This window comes from Desmodus rotundus, chromosome 5, assembly GCF_022682495.2.
Source record: "Desmodus rotundus isolate HL8 chromosome 5, HLdesRot8A.1, whole genome shotgun sequence".
NCBI classification, from domain to species: Eukaryota; Metazoa; Chordata; class Mammalia; order Chiroptera; family Phyllostomidae; genus Desmodus; species Desmodus rotundus.
In genome coordinates, this window is record NC_071391.1 from 40444684 (window position 1) to 40460796 (window position 16113).

A 16113-nucleotide genomic window follows, 5' to 3' on the forward strand; every position below is an offset into this window, starting at 1 on the left:
CAGGGAAGATATGGTTAGCTCGTGTGCTGTAGAAACTGGAATGGGAACTCGGCTGTCCTCACTGAAGCAGCAGATGAGTGAAAGAGACCCACGGGAGATACAGTAGGCTGCATTAGGGGAAGGCCAGATCCTGAAGGCTCTTGAATGTTATCTTAAAGACTTTAAATTCAGAATGACAGGGTTGTATATGAAAATGCTTGAAATATTGTGCTATCTTTTCTCTCCAGCGAAGGTGACATATAATTAGTAATATAGAAAATGGATTGGAATTGAGGAAGAAACTGGAGCCTTGGAGGAGTTAGGAGGCCCTTGTAACAATCCAGATATTAGTGTAGTTAGGGACCTAGTACCATTTGTTTGTTTTTTAGAGATCGGTGGTGTTTTTAAAGATGACATATAATTCTCTGGTAAGAGGTGTGTACCCAGATTTCTAATAGAGTTTTAGAGTATGAAGCTGGAGAACTGGTATTTTGCCTTAATTCTGCATATGGCTCTAAATGACATTTTAGTATCTACATGTTAATTCCTGGATTTTCCTAACCTGAAGCAGGTTAGGAAAGTAAGGATAGAAGGTAACACCATACTAGTGTGAAAATAGTGATGGAGGAGGTGGGGAGGGGCAGTGGAGCAGGTGGGTAATGACTGGGAGCAGCTTCTGAGAGAGGGCCTGGACCTCTAGCTGTGTGCTGGCTGGGGAGTCAGGCATTCAGGACCCGAGTCATCATACACGGAGTCTTTTTTTTTTTTTTTTGATACAAGCCCTCTGGAAGTAAAACCTGCCTTCTGGGTCCACAAATGCTTTGGATGCATGGGTTGTGCTAAAGCCCAGGGCCGTCCACAGAAGCTTTCAACCAGTGCGTATGCTAGTAGATTGATAGGGCCCTTCCAGGACCAGTTAATTGGTACAGGGCATGAACATTTAAAAGTTTTTTCCATCTTCAGGAATCTTTTTCCATCTCTAAGGAAAATCTTTAAAGGTCATCATGACAGTGAGAACACAGACCTTTAAATAATATCTCATAGTGGATCAGAAAGTTCAAGTTGCAGGAAAAATCCTGGAGCATTCACCAAGTGCTCATTGAGCAGGACCTACTAAATACCAGATACTGTGCTGAATATTGGAACTTTAATCTTTGGATTGTATTGCAGCAAATGTTAGAAATAGATTATTATTAACATTTGATTCTTTTCCATGTTAAGGTTTTTTGGCCGCAAATGTTATATAGCTCAATCCGTAAATCCTCAGTTCAGACTTAGGTTTGCATTCACTTGTCGAATGTCTGCTGTGTAGCAGATCATACGATGATGCTGAGGCAGTTTTGAAGATGAGTAAGAATTGGTGACTGGAATCTACCTGGTAGGTGTGGCGGCTCTCCAGTTTAGCCAGGAGGAGAGTGAAGTCAGCAGTAGTGTATTCTCCTTTACTTGTTTTACCCACACTGAGCCCTTACCCTTGTCCCCTAACTCTATCTTTACATTTTATTTTATTTTTTAAAAGATTTTCTTTTTATATTTTCAGAGAGAGGGGAAGGGAGGGAGAAAGAGAGTGAGAGAAACATCAACGTGATACGCGAGAGAAATGCCTATTGGTTGCCTTTCGCATGCCCCCAACTGGGGACCTGGCCTGCAACCCAGGCATGTGCTCTGATTCGGGAATCGAACTGATGAACTTTTGGTTTGCAGGATGACACCCAACCCACTGAGCCATACCAGTCAGAGCTCCATCTTTACATTTTAGAGAAATGAAAATTAGCTCCTTTGCATTAAGCTTGGGAAGTTCCATTAGAGCAGTATTTCCCTGATGAAACCTGTAAGTTCAAAATCTTTCTGGGAGAATCTCTCTTGCCTGTGTAATCCCAAAGAGTTCTCCATGAGATCTTTCCTCCTGCCTCTGAAGGTTGTTTTCCGTACGTTTTGGATACAGGGCATGCAGTAATCTGTATTCTGCTGGCCCTCTCTGGGGATGCTGGGAAGGTCACAGTGTCTTGTTTTCTCAGAATGAATGACACAAATGAGAGGGAGGCAATCAGGGTGAATTCTCCCATCATTTAGAAAGGAAGCTGCTTAGAACACAAGAGGCAAAGAAGACAGATACAGAGGAGGAGTGTTGTATTGAGCCTTTGGATTGCCAGTGAGAGTGAGGTGGTTTCCCTCTCCTTTGCCGGGCCCCTGGAGCAGGCTCGTACACTGGTGGAGGTTTCCTGCTTCCTTTGTGTCTGCGAACTCCTGTAATAGAAAACTACAGAAAAAATTGTCTTCAACTTCAGCTTTAAATTGGTTCTTTTCAAATTTTGATTTATGCATCATAGTACATTGTAAAAAATTAGAGAGCTTCACTTTCTCAATAGCCGGAGATCACTGATCACAGTTTATGTCTTAGTGCACCCTCTCCTAGCTCCTTGTCTGGTCACATCTATGCACTCGTTTGTCACCACTTACTTACCAGTGCGAGATCGTACTATACCCAGTGTTTTTCATTCTCTCTTATTTTAAAAGTTCTCTCCACTTTTCCAGTTCAGTAAATTTTTATTGTAACTAATACTCAGACTGTATTTAAGATTTCCCATTGACCCCCAAATTGTGTTGTTTTTAAACCCCCCTTAGTGTTGTTTTTTTTCCATGCCAACATTGAACCTATAGCCATTCACTGTATCTGGTTGTTATGTCCCTTAAGCTGCTTTTAATCTTTTAAAAGTCCCTTTTGTACGATGCCATCATGTTGAAGAATTATCTGTAATAGTATCGTTAATTGAGTGCCGACTCTGTGACCCGTGTACTGCTAAGGGGTTTATACATGTCGTTTTATTTAATCCTTGCAACAGCACTAAGAAGCATGTGTTAGTATTCTTTGTTTTTGTATGCTCTCTTCCTATATACTCTCCTCCTGTGGGACCTCAGGTATTCTCAGAGCTTCAACTATTTCCTTTATACATCACCTGCATTTTAAGAGCATGAACTCTTGAGCCAAATGGCCTGGATTCAAGTCCTTTTCTATCAGGATATATGATCCTGGACAAGCTGCCTAACCTCTCTTTTCCCCAGTTTCCTCAACTGTAAATGCAGTAATCACAGTGCCTACCTTGTAAGGCCTCCGTGAGGTTACAGGAATTAATATATGTCAGGTACTTAGAAGACGACCTGGCACGTTGTTAGTGTGTGTAATTACTGCTGTCGGACAGCCGGATGATCCACAGGCACCTCACACTTCCCATGTTCAATGCTTACCTCTGCGAAGCTGCTCTCTCTTCTCTTGTATCCACCAGCTTTTAGGGATAGCAGAGTCATCAGTGATTTCTCCTTCTCTCTCAGTAATCACACTCGTGAAGTCCTGTCAGCTTTATTTCCCCAAAGTCCTCCTTACTGTCTTGTTGCCTCCCACCCGGTTAAAGCCCTGACCATCATTTTCCCGGAATGCAGCTTTAATGTGTCAGTATGTCCGCCCCTCCATGTTCTTCAGTCAGTCTCCTAGGTTGCTCCCAACAGTGGAGGGAGCTTTCTAAAATACAGTTTAACATCATGTTTCTTTCCTTTTATTTATTTATTTTTTTATCCTTACTGGATGACTTTTTTTGTTTGTTTTGTTTTGCATTGCTTTTAGAGAGAGGGGAAGGGAGAGAGAGAAACATCAATGTAAGAGAGGAACATCAATTGGTGCCCCCTCTTCCCACCGGCCATGTGATCGAACCGCAACCTAGGTATGTGCCCTGACCAGAAATTGAAACCACAGCCCTTCAGTCGTGGGACAACACTCTGACTAACTGAGCCGCACCAGCCAGGGCCATACTTTTTGCCTTTTTTTATGAGGAGTAACAAAGTGCAAAAATACTAATAAGCATGTATCTTAAAGGATTTCAGCATTGGTATTCACCTGTGTAACTACCACTCAGATCAAGGCATAGACATTTCCAGCACCCCAGGAGGCTGCCTTATATGTCTTCCCAGGTCCTTAGCCACTTTTCTCTAACCTTTCATGTGCCTTTTCTTGATCTTCATATAAGTGAACCGGAAAAGCTCTTTAATGAATCTTCTTTCACAGGGTTAGCCCCAACTTATCTGACATTCAAAAATCTTTGTCATCTGGCTTTTACTTCAAGTCCTTCACGCTAGCCTGCCCTTCCTGCCTTGGTGACATTGTATGGTGGGTTGCTAACACAATAGGCATTTTTTCCTTTTTTTCCCCCGCACTTGATATTCTCTTGGCCTTCATTCCCTGGCAAGTTCATCCTTCAGGACTCAGCTCCAGGCTGAGGCAGGCCCTTCTGTGCACTCTGGAGGCATGCTTATTAACCAAAGTTACTTATGTAAGTGTTTTTCTCTTCTCATCTTGTTTAAGGGACCATGGATGGGACATTTCTCTCCTCAGTTAGTTGAACTTTTACACAAGCAAGTCATGTTCTTCATAGAAAAATTAGGAAATAGAAACAAACTGAAAAAATCAGCCACAATCCCACTGTACAGAGACAACCAAGTTTTACATATATACTGAAATATATACCAACACTGTAAAACAAACATACACATTCACCAAAAATACTGAATATTTATGTACTGTATGTTTGTTTTTTTCCTTTTTTGCTATTGTAAAAACACTGTGATGAACTTCCTTAAGTCTGTGTTTTAGTGCAGTTCCCTGATTGTTTTTGGAGGGTACATTTGTAGAAGTAAAATGGATAGGTGACAGATATGGCCATTTTCAAGGGCTTTGATGTGCTTCGCCAGACTGCCCTCCAGAAAGTCTTGAACCCGTGCACACTTCCACTAGAGTGAGGGAGAGCGCGTGATGTTAGCCGTCCTGCCAAACTGGAAAGAGTGAAAATATTTGCAAATCTGATGAGATAAAATGGTATTGCATTGCTGTTTTAATTTGCATTTCTTTGATTGCTACTGAGATTTCATATTTTCTCATATGTTTAATGCCACTTAATTTATATTTCTTCTGTGGTTTCTGTGTTCATGTATTTTCATATTTTATTTTTACTGATTTTACCAATTCTTTTAATATTAAGGATATTAACTCATGGTATATGTACTACATATATTTCCCTCAGTTTGTCATTTATCTTTTTACTTTATCGTTTCCACATATAAACACTTGTAATAATTTAATGTAGTGAAATATATTAGGCTTAAACAATTTTTTTAACCTGCGGTGTCATTCTTAGACCAATCTACTTCGGCAAGAGTAAGATAAGTACCTGTATGTAATCTCCTGCCTCTTTTATGATGTCATTGTTTTAACTTAAATCTTTACTAAATCTGGAATTTATTGTTGTGAAATAGTAATAATGTTAATAGCTAACATTTTTTAATCTGTGCTACATGCTTTACATGTACTGGCTCTTAATACTTTCAACAAACCTGGGATGTAGGCACTGTTGTTTTCCTTGTTAGCTTCTCTGTGAATTGACTTGTGTTCATCTCTTCATTGATTTAGTGTGAACCTTATGTTTTTACTATTTCTTTTGCAACCTGTACTTGCATAGTTATTATGATGGTTTGTTTCATCTTCTTGAGACTCAATATCTGCCCTTTTATAAATTTTATTTACCTATTTATTGAGTATTTACTATGAGGGAAGCATGCCATTACTGGGATTAGCTTTGTTCCTCTTTTCTACCATAAGTTTTTTTTTTGACTGCTTATATCTTTTTTCTGTTTATTCATTCTTCTGCATTTACTTGTTGGTCCTTCTTTCACAGGACGTGGTTTGTGCCTGGAAGACATACCACTAGGGCATGTTTCTCAAGCGGCTCATTGGGATTCCAGCGTCCATGGAGGGTAGCAGCTGAGTGATTGATTGGGCAGTTTCACTGAGTGCTTAGAAGTGTGCAGCCCTAACTAAGCTAGAGACTGTAGAGGATGCAAGAAGAGTTCACATGTGTCTAGGGAATCTTCAGTTATATAAAAAAGGAAGATATTTGGGATAAATCACAGGAAACAGTGTGTCCATTGAAACTGTAAGCAAGTAGGTATCCTGCATGGTGAAAGCACTGAGGGGCGATTCCATGGGATAGGAATATCACAGACTTAAAAAACTAATAAGCCCTGACCAGTGTGGCTCGTTGGTTGGGCATTGTACTGCAAGGTGAAATGTCATCGGTTTGATTCCCAGTCAGGGAACATGCCTGGGTTGTGGGTTCGGTTCCTGGTTGGGTCGTTTATGAGAGGCAACTGATTGCTGTTTCTCTCTTACATTGATGTTTCTCTCCCTCTCTTTCTTACTCCCTTCCCCTCTCTCTAAAACTAAAATCTTTAAAAACAAAAAAATAAACAAAGAAATTAGTAAGTTAACAGACCTACCCTCAAAGAGGCATAAAGCACCTACAGTAAAGAGCTAAAGGTTAATACTGAAATATAAGTGGAGGCATGAGGCAGGTTAGAAGTCATCAGCGAGCATATGATATGACAGGACTGTAGTTATACAGGGACTTACTAAGAGCAGAAGTGTTTGAGGAGGTTGCATAGGGAGAACAAGGGGCATAATCTTGGCCCTTGGAGGGCTGGCAGGGTTTGACTTGGTGAAGAGGAAGGGGGACTTTAACTGGGAAGAATATCCTGAGGCACAGAGATAGGAAGATGTTTTATAAAACTAGGTTTATTTGCTCCCGTCTGTAGGCTCTGTCCCCCTCACCAAGCTGCGGAGCCTTGGCTCACTGCTCCCTTTCCTCCTGCCCACAGTGATGAGTGGGGGCCTTCTCAAGGAGCCGTGTGCTGCCCAGGGGCCCGGCTCTGCAGTTTGGGTGCTGCTGACTGCGCTGCTCTCCACTTGCCTTTTTCCAAGGATGGAGCCCTGTCCTCTGGGGCCAGCAACTTGTGGAGAAGTCTTTCCAACATCACCAATTTCTTAAGTACTGGATTCCTTCGTACTGTGTGGGTCCTTGCTACCTGTCATCTCAGCTTGGAAACTTCCCACCTGCTCCAGACCTACGCTTCCAGGTGGCAGTTCCATAATGTTAATGGCAAGCCTTGTGACCCTTTGGTTCTCTAGCACTTCCTAGTCTGTGTGGCTCCATGGGCTATGGACTTCCATACTGGAGTCTGGAAACTATCATTAGAATGGACCGTGATATCACGGGGACTGTATAGAAGGGATAGTAGGAGCCAAGGCTGATTTTGGAGGACTTGATTCATTCCCCTAGGGGGACCATATAGTATGGTTTGTGTTTTGGGGTGCTCTATGATTTATTTTATCAGGCCTTTATTGAAGTACATTGTGATCATTTTTCAGTCTCTTCTATTAAAATGTAACAGTGATTATCCAAGAGTAAACACAATTTAATGTTAATTTTTAATTTTGGTAATGCTACCATTTTGGTGAGGGAGGCAGATAAGCCAGTGGTCTTCAAACTGGGAAGATTTTCCAGATCCTTGACTTCCACACGTCATCTTTCTAAAGTCAATCTGTCTGTGAATACAGTTGTACTCAAGGTGTTCCTTTTCTCAGTCACTCTCTCCCACTTTATAAAAAGAAGGCATAGCCATAACTCATCCCAATCTTGCTATTTGTATAGCTGGTATGTGAAAACTTCAATGTTAGCAAAGAAACAAATTTTTTTAAGAAAGTGATTCTGAGAAACAAATACTTTCCCAAATCAAATGGTTTTCATTTTTGCTTTCAACAAAATTGAAAGAGTTGTCAGCTGGTCCATAATTAAAAATAGCTTTTGATGATAAATTACCATGTAATTTTAGCATGTAACTCAGAACAAGTGCAAAAACTGATATTGCTATAACAAAATTCTTTCATTTCTATCTAGTTATTTATGTGAACAAAATTTCTTGGTGTTTGCAACTATAAAAATGGAAAGTTAATCCATTTATAATAAAATTTACTTATATTTACTAATATAAATTTGTAATATAATTATGTTTTGATCAATTGCATATTACTAATAAAGATAATGAAAGCAATCCAAAGGAAATTTTTTTAACATTTAGAACTTACAGTCATAGGAAAATTTAAAAAATTTGTGTATATACATTTATAATAGTTACATTGTGGAGAAGTACCATGGGTTGATCAGTGAAAGAATTTCAAGCATAAGTGTTAGGATAAAATTCTGAGGAGGAAGTAAAAAGGAAATTAGAGTTGAGGATAAAAAGGATGGTGTAAAATTTCATGTTTTTAAAAATGTATGATATATTTTAAAGCACTATGGTATTTAGAGTTCATTGGATTTATTTGTATTCATTTAAGAGAATAACATAGCAGTTTTATTTTAAAATACCAGTATTTTTTAAATGCCAATATTTATAACATGCCAGAAAGTGTGTCTCTACTACTCTTTATGATACAAAAATTTAAATGTTAACTTAAATATATGAGCAGGAGCTTTGTTTTGTAAAATTTGTTTAGGGCACTTATGATAAACACACATTTATGATAGAATACGATATAGGTTTTTGAGCAGAAGAAAGGGGGGAGTAATAAGGAACAGATGCACAGGAAGCCCCAGAATCAGGAAAAGCAACCAGAGGAGACACTGCCGGAGCTGACTCTTGAGGGACTGTTGGAGTTGGCTAAGCAAAATAGAGGTGGAAGGGCATTCCAGGAAGAGGGAACTGTATATGCCAAGGGCCTAGAGATTTAAAAGAACATGAAAACTTTAGGGGAGATGGCAGAGTGGCATGAGCAAGGGCAGTGGTTTTCAGCCGGCCTGACAGTGCACTTTGGTGGTCCGGAAAGAAGAGGTGATGGACGGTGGTCGATGTCTGTGGAGGGTTTCCTTGCCAAGGGCCAGGCCTGAGATAGTGAGAAGGAGAGCAATCTATTAGCAGTGTTTCCTTCCCAGTGATGTTTTCCGAATTCACATCTTCTGGACATTCCTACAAATGCAGACATTCTATTTACATTCTGCTAGGGGAGAATAATGAGGCCCAGCAAGGGTCTATTCCTCTTCCAGTTTTTATACCTTAGTAGCAGTGGGCAGACTGAGGTTCCTGCTGGAGTCCAGGGGTTCTTTCCACGCACCGGCCACATGCTTGGTTGAGGCCCACCGCTTGTCATTAAAAAGGGGGACGACAACTCTGAAACAAAAGTTTTAGATCCTTGGGCCAATACATGATTTTCTTTTCCCTTCTGATTTGTGAATTTGTTTATGCGAAAAGCTTTTACAAAGTTCTACAAATTAAATCACCTTAACATACACATTTACTGGCCCCGGCTGGCTTGCTCAGATGGTTAGAGTATCATCCAGATGGGCCAAGGTTGCGGGTTGGATCCCTGGTCAGGGCACATACAAGAATCAACCAATGAAAGTGTGAAAAAATGGAGCAACAAAGCGATGTTTCTCTCTAAAAATCAATCAATAAAAATTGAAACAAAAACATATACTTTTACTAAATCACCTTACTATAAAGAATTTAACTGTATAAAATGTCTGTGTTCCCAGAAAAAGTAGCATGTGAGGTCATTCTTTGGTCCATCTGGTACTGGGAGTTCTTTTGCTTTCATGGCAGACAGACTTCTGTGAGTCGGATCAGAAAAGGAGGGCTGTAAAATAAGACCATGTAGTCCTGAAAAACCGATTGCTCGTTCTGCCTATTTGTAGCATTTGTTCGGCAAAGTGAGACAGAGCCGTGCATACAGAGTGTTTGCATAGAGCAGGTTGAACGAACTCTGAAAGGAGACCATCAAGGCGTTGATGCGATACCACACAGGAACACGAGTTGGTGAGATGAGAAGTTTTTCCACATTTTAATATTTTCCAGGATGACACTGACAGCCTTGCCCTCAGAGAACCCAGAGCCACCTAATAATTCATTCTTGCAGGCTCTTGAGAGGGCGAAATGGGATGTTTGTACCATTAAACAGATGCCCTGGGCCTTCCCTGGGAGAGCCTGGAAAGGCGTGGAGGACAGCCGTGGGAATGTGGCAAGTGCAGCAAGGTAAGGAAAGCTTCATGACTGATTTCTTGTGGGAAAACGTTGTGTTTGGCTTCATAATTTCCAACTCCATTTTTAAAAAAGTTTTAGAAAAGCCTTGCTTTGCTCTTGGGGGACAACAGTAGAGAATGTTGTCAAGGAACTGCTGAGTCAATACAGGAGACCTACTATGTGCCATTTGCTGCTTTCATAAATCTCACTAATCGTCTCAAAGAGGAGGAAACCGTGTCTCAGAGAAACCAAGTAACTTGTCCAAGATCCAGGATTTGAACCCAGGTTCATTGGATTCCCAAGCCCTTCCCACTGCATTGTGATGCTTCTTTGGGCTGAAATCATGGAATACGAGTGATAGTTTGGTTTGGATTAGGGAACTCATGGTATTCAGCTAACTTCTGAAAAACTCCGAGTATGCTTTATTGGGAGGCATTTAGGGAGAGGAGTAATGCTGGCGAGGAGAGGAGACTCGAGGGGGAAGATACTAGAATTCTTCTAGTGTCTGTTCCATGGAAAGGGAGTCTGTGCTCTGGCATCTAGTTTTTGGTGATGCTGTGTTGTAGGAAGTGGCTCCTGAATTCATTTACTGCCAGTTATCCCTGTGAAGGAAAATGGGAGAAGCCTAGCATACTATAGAGGGATATGGGATTTCACAAAACACAGTTTTTGTTTGTTTGTTTTTTGAGACCACATAGGGTTGCCAGATTTTTAACTTTTTTTTTCCAAGGGAAGGGACTAAAAACAAACAAAAATACATATATAAAAAAGGAAATTTGAAAACCAGAATAACATAAATTAAAAACAAATAAATAGGAAAACAGGACATTCCTTTCCAAGAAAGCACATTATACTCATCTATGACAAAATTAGATTAGATTTAAAATATTTCTTAAGTCAAGAAAAATTACAACATAAAATTAGTGGATGTGTTTGCCAATTTGGGAATTTTTATTTGATAATGCAACAGTAGGAGAAGCTCAACTGTCCAGGTTGCTTAGTACTTTACTTTTTAAATCACTGTTACTGTTGCCAGCCCATTTCAGCATGTGTGATGAAACAGTATCAGCAGTTTGTGTCCTTTACTCAGTATGGGGTATTTTGGCGAATGGAGAGGAGGGGAGTAAGAACAGTTCTTAGGCTTCTGTTTCTGTGGCCAGGCCAAGAAGAAAGCAGAAGTAGCAGTGCTGTGGTCTCACCCGTGACGGCTCCAGGAAGAGGGCCCAGCCCCAAGGACCTGCCTGTGGCTGAGTCGAATGTGGGTTGGGGGAGGACTGCACAGGACCCTTACTGCCTGGTATGGAACAGGTAGAAATTTATATGAGAGGGATGCTGTAGATGCTTAAAAAAGCTTTATCGTGGCCTGGACCAGTATTTAAGAGAACCACCTCTCCAAAGGAATCATTCTTTCCGGTTCTCTAAGATAATCTAAAGGCAGAAGCACAGACAAAGGCCCATTGTTTTCTCCAGGGCAGCTGTTTATTGCATTGGTGCTAAGGAAGGGTGTGGGAGGCCTGCAGGACTATGGCCTAGGTGCTCAGATTTGGGGGTGGTCCTGCTGCCTGGTTATTTTCTCCTGAGTCTCTTTGGTGGGAACTTTGGGCAAACTGCATTTTTCTCCAAGCAGCAAAGTCTTAGCTTTACCTTCCACTTGGTCTCAGTAGTGCCCTGGAGTTTTTGTGAATGCTCTGAGGGCCTGGGAACAGAAAAACAATAAAAGCCTAATAAAAAGCCTAAAAGCAGCTTGGGAATTTCCCCACTCTCCTAGCATGCCTCTCTGGTGCAGCTACCTTCTGCATGACCAGGGCCATGCTGGGGAAGTGTGTGTTTTGGCCTCTCTGGAGAAGGGCAGGCTAGCTTCCATGGCCTGTTTACATTAGTTTGATTCTTTCTGCCCTTTGGTTACAAATGAGGCCTTGGGTGGGGGATTTCCCTGCTTCCAGGGAGGTCACTTCTTCCTTTTGTCTGCTTTCTCAACTTTTCTACCTGGGGAAAGAGCTGCCTTTTTCTTTCCTTTCTTATTTTTTCTCTTCTTTTAAATACTTTCCTTGGCTTAACTTCTTGGCTCATAGATTTTGCCTAGTGTGTGAATTAGTTCACAGTCAGGAAGCAATTCATCTGTCTCCTAAAATTCCCCTTTGCTGAATTCTGTGACCAGTAGACCTTTTGCCTATCACTGCCTTAATTGTCAGTAGTCTCCCTAAGAAAGGGAAAAGTCTTCCAAGCCCAGAGGCAGGACTGCGTACTGGTGCTTGTGAAGCTGATGTGTTCACGCAGGGTTCCCCAGTTCTTTGGAATGTGTGTTTTGGCTGCTCAGGTAGAATGTAAACCCTTTGGGGTTAAGAGCTCCAGGCTATTTTTTCCCTCCCCGTCCCAGTCTATAGTAAGAATGGCACAGAAGAGGAGAGGGGGGACTCTGTGGAGAGGGTGACTGACCACCTGTGGCTGAATTTGAAGGTGAGGTTGTGTCTCCTTTGTTCACAGCGTTAGCCCGCCCACCTAGAGCAGGCTGCAGCCCTGACCGCTCTGCTGCTCTGAGGTTGACTTCAGTGTGTGCTGTCTGAGAGTATGGCTCACTGTACGTGCCGGAGAAAACCCTTCTGCCCCTAGGCCTGCCTCAGACCTCTTTGTTCTTCTCATTCATTGGAACACTCCTGGTGTCAGAGCCTCTGATCCAATCAAGTGACCCTCTCTGTCCTTTGAAGCCTTTTCTTTCTTAAAGGTCACTGGAAGGCTCAGGAGACTTGCTTGGTGGTAATAACTTTTCCACTTTCTCCATAGCTCTCATACTCTTTGGGAGGTTTCTCTCTGGGGTAATTCACGTAGGGTTTTTGTTTAAACCAGTGCACCCAGTTCTGTGTAGTGACTTCTGTTCCCCCAGCCTTCCTCCAGCTGATTGATATTGGTGCTTTTCCTCCTTTTGGAAGACCCTTGTTGGGGTGCCCTGAGCTCCCTTCTGGTTCTGCTAGTGATGCTCTGTGGAGGTGGTTCTCTGCCTCTAGCCCTCTGCCCTCTGCCCTTGATCTCCCTGGCGTTCCCATCTCTCACGGATTCCTGTCTACATTACTTGATATTTCAATATGTTTTTTTTCCTGGCTTCTGTTTGGTCAGCTCTCATATAACAGTCTATTTGCATTCACATTTAGATCTGGAATCCTCTTTTTAAATCTGAACAATTAAAAGAAAATTGGATTCTTTTGCTCCTAGCTTGTCTCAGTTTAAGATTCTATTTCTCCTCCTTTGTTACCCTTTTCCCTTTTGTTACCCGTCTCCTGGCCTAGCAGTGGTCCTCTCTTCAGTGTCCCCGTGTGCTGTGCCTACCTCACTCTCGCAGTCTTCCCCTCTGGCACAGATCACAGATGAAATATTTATTTAGTCTCTGCCAAACATTCGGGCCGTGTTGTTTTGCTTAAGAAGACATGCAGATAAACTGTTTTGATTCTCGGTCTTGGTGCTCGGGGCAGATGTTTCTCCTACAACCGAGGTATTGCGGTCAGTTGGAAAGAGTGCTGGACTAGAGTTTGGAGAACTGGATTCTAGTCCTTGCTGCACTATTAATCTGTGGTGTAATCTTGCACAAGGCACATTTCTATGTCTCAGTTTCCTTTTGTCCAAAGGGACCTTATGGTAAAGAAGATAGGAATCTATGGATGTGAGATGGGAACCCAGAGAGTTTAAGTCTGGGGAGTGAGGACAGAGTAGATGGGCTGGAGGCAGAGAACCATGGCCGTGAGTATCATTAAAGGAACCAGAAGGATACTCAGATCCAACTACAGATAAAATGTATGTATATTTATAGTCCCTTTGAAAAAGTATAAAATGTGCTAACAAAATGGTAGGAATTCTCTGGCAAGGACGACTTCGGGAGATAACTGCCTTGTCCACCCCTGGGCTTGCTCTGGGCCCACACCTGTTTGCTCTCACCTTGGGATGTGGGAGGCTTGGTTTTCTGTAGGTTCAGTTCCAGAGTTCTGCCTCCTACCTTCCAGCTCTTTCATAAACCCAGGAATATTTGAAACTCAGCCAAGATCTTCTCCTGGCCTTGATTTCACATCATGTGGAAATGGTCCTTGGAAGCTGTAGTTTCCAGAAACCTTAAATGTTTGCTAACATGTCTAGCTTCTGCCTTTGTTGGTCACTCCTTCTGTGCATGGCTGTGTTGCAATTCTTGTGCCCTGAAGGTGGTATGATGTGGTTCTAGCAAGGAAGGGGGGAATTCTGGGGGATTCTATCACCAGGAACTAGGACACAGAACTGGACAAAAGGACTGAGAGATGCCCTTTTGGTGCTCATGACAGACAGTTCTTTGAAGAGGAAACTGACGGTGGTTTAACATCTGCCTGCATACCTCATAGCCTCCACATACAGGGGTGGGCAAAAGGAGGTTTACACTCGTTTGTATGGAAAAAGACATGCAGGTTATGATTGCCACAGCTTTATTAACTCAAAAAGAAAGTCACAATGGCACAGTATGACTCACAACTGTAAACCTACTCCCCCCCCCCCCCGCCCCGCCCCCGAGGTATACATACTCTGATAGGCAGAGCTATATTTCCTCCCTGTCTCTGTCCTCTCTGAAACGATTCTGGGATTTAATAAAATCTTGCCTACTTTATACTTTTTCTTTCCAGTTAAAGATTTGCATTGGTTTCCAACAGTGCAGAATGAGTTGGACAAAGAAAGTCCCCACAGTCTTTTGCTGCTCTACAATCTTCTGTCAGGCGTAATCGGCAGAAACTTTTCTGAGAGTGCAGAGGGATACCCGTTTCTGCAGGGTTAGTGATAAGGACCTGCTCTCACCACTGCTGTGCCCAACCCTGGGAAGCTCCCAGGCTGCTGAAACTTGCTAGAGAAAGTCATGGAACTGAGTAGAATAGTTCTGGGGAGAAGAGTTACATAATCGACTCTGTATACTTTCAGCTGGCCTTCTTTGCTATTTTGCGATACTTTTATTTATCTCTAAGTCCCTGTGACGTAAACCACAGTGCTCATTCCATATTTTTGTCTTCCATTACCCTGATTCCGTCATGATTCTGCATGGTGATGTAGCACTCTGGGATGGTTCCTTTTCTGTAGATAGCCACGTACTGCCCAGTTCATCCAGCTCCAGGAGAACCGGCCGTGAGCATTTCCTGTAGGCTCTGTAAGCGTGTTCATTGTGAATGCCAACATCATCTGGGCAAAATAATGGTTTGACTTGGGGCTTGATAACAGTTATAAGCTCAGGTCTGGCTACTTGGTACTTTCCTCCATCCCATTTCATCTTAAATTAAGTTTTCCCAGGCAGATGGCCAAATTGGTAGTTGTCAGGTAATGCCTAATGTGTCTGCCCTGTCCCTACAGTTCTGTGTAACCAGAACTTGCTGGCTTCTATGTCTCTTACCAATCTTAGCTCATATAGTTCCTCCTCAGGTAGGTGTTCTTCAAATCCTGTTCACATCCTCTTAAACCCTCTTCTTCCATTCTCTTTCTTGACTACCTATTTTGCTTAGTTACCTCAGGAAATACCCTCTTTGTCCCCTTCCTTCTTGGATTGTGGAGTAAAAGCTAGCCCTAATCATAGCTGATAAGCATGACACTAAGAATCCTTAAGAAAGGTAAGTCACATTTTTGGAAATGAAATAGGTGGCATGAAAATTCAGTGCTATTAGTACTGTCCTTGTGAATACCTTTTAAATCCCTAAAAATATCCATTTTTTAAATTAACCTGTCCTTCCAGGACCACAATTTAAGGATATGTAAAAATTATTTAATTTTATTCCTCTATGTTTTGTTTTATTGCTAGTATTACACGGGGTTTTATTTTTTGTTATTTTATAAACTTATTTTTTATTGTATTTCTTCCCATTACCATTTATCCCACAAATATCCCCCACCCTGCAATCACCACACTGTTATCCATGTCCATGAGTCCTTTTACCTTTTTGCGCCATCCCACCACCCCCTAAACCGCTCCCCCCAGAGCTGTCAGCCTGCTCTCCATCTATGACTCTGTCTCTATTTTGCTTGTTCAGTTTGTTCAGTAGATTCCACATAGGAGTGAAATCATATGGTATTTGCCTTTCTCTAACTGGCTTATTTCACTTAGCATAATGTTTTCCAGGTCCAGCCATGCTGTCACAAAGGGTAAAATTCTCTTCTTTTTTACAACCTAACAGTATTACGTTGTGTAAATGTCCCATAGCTGTTTTAGCCACTCATCTACTGACGGACACTTGGGATGCTTCCATGTCTTGG

The 16113-nt window shown here is 41.9% G+C and overlaps 1 protein-coding gene across 4 annotated transcripts in view; it reads left to right on the top strand.

Annotated features, from left to right (window-relative positions):
• DENND2B (DENN domain containing 2B) overlaps positions 1 to 16113 on the top strand; it is a 159211-nt gene that overhangs the window by 9206 nt on the left and 133892 nt on the right. Inside the window, exon 1 of one of the 4 annotated variants that reach the window (XM_053924505.2) lies at positions 9814 to 9888. The exons of 2 other annotated variants lie outside the window; for them this stretch is intronic. The gene's annotated coding sequence lies outside the window, so the exon portion shown is untranslated. Of the gene's footprint in view, positions 1 to 9813; positions 9889 to 11157; positions 11174 to 16113 lie in introns of those variants that run through there. One more of the 4 variants, XM_071221440.1, reaches the window with a different exon arrangement.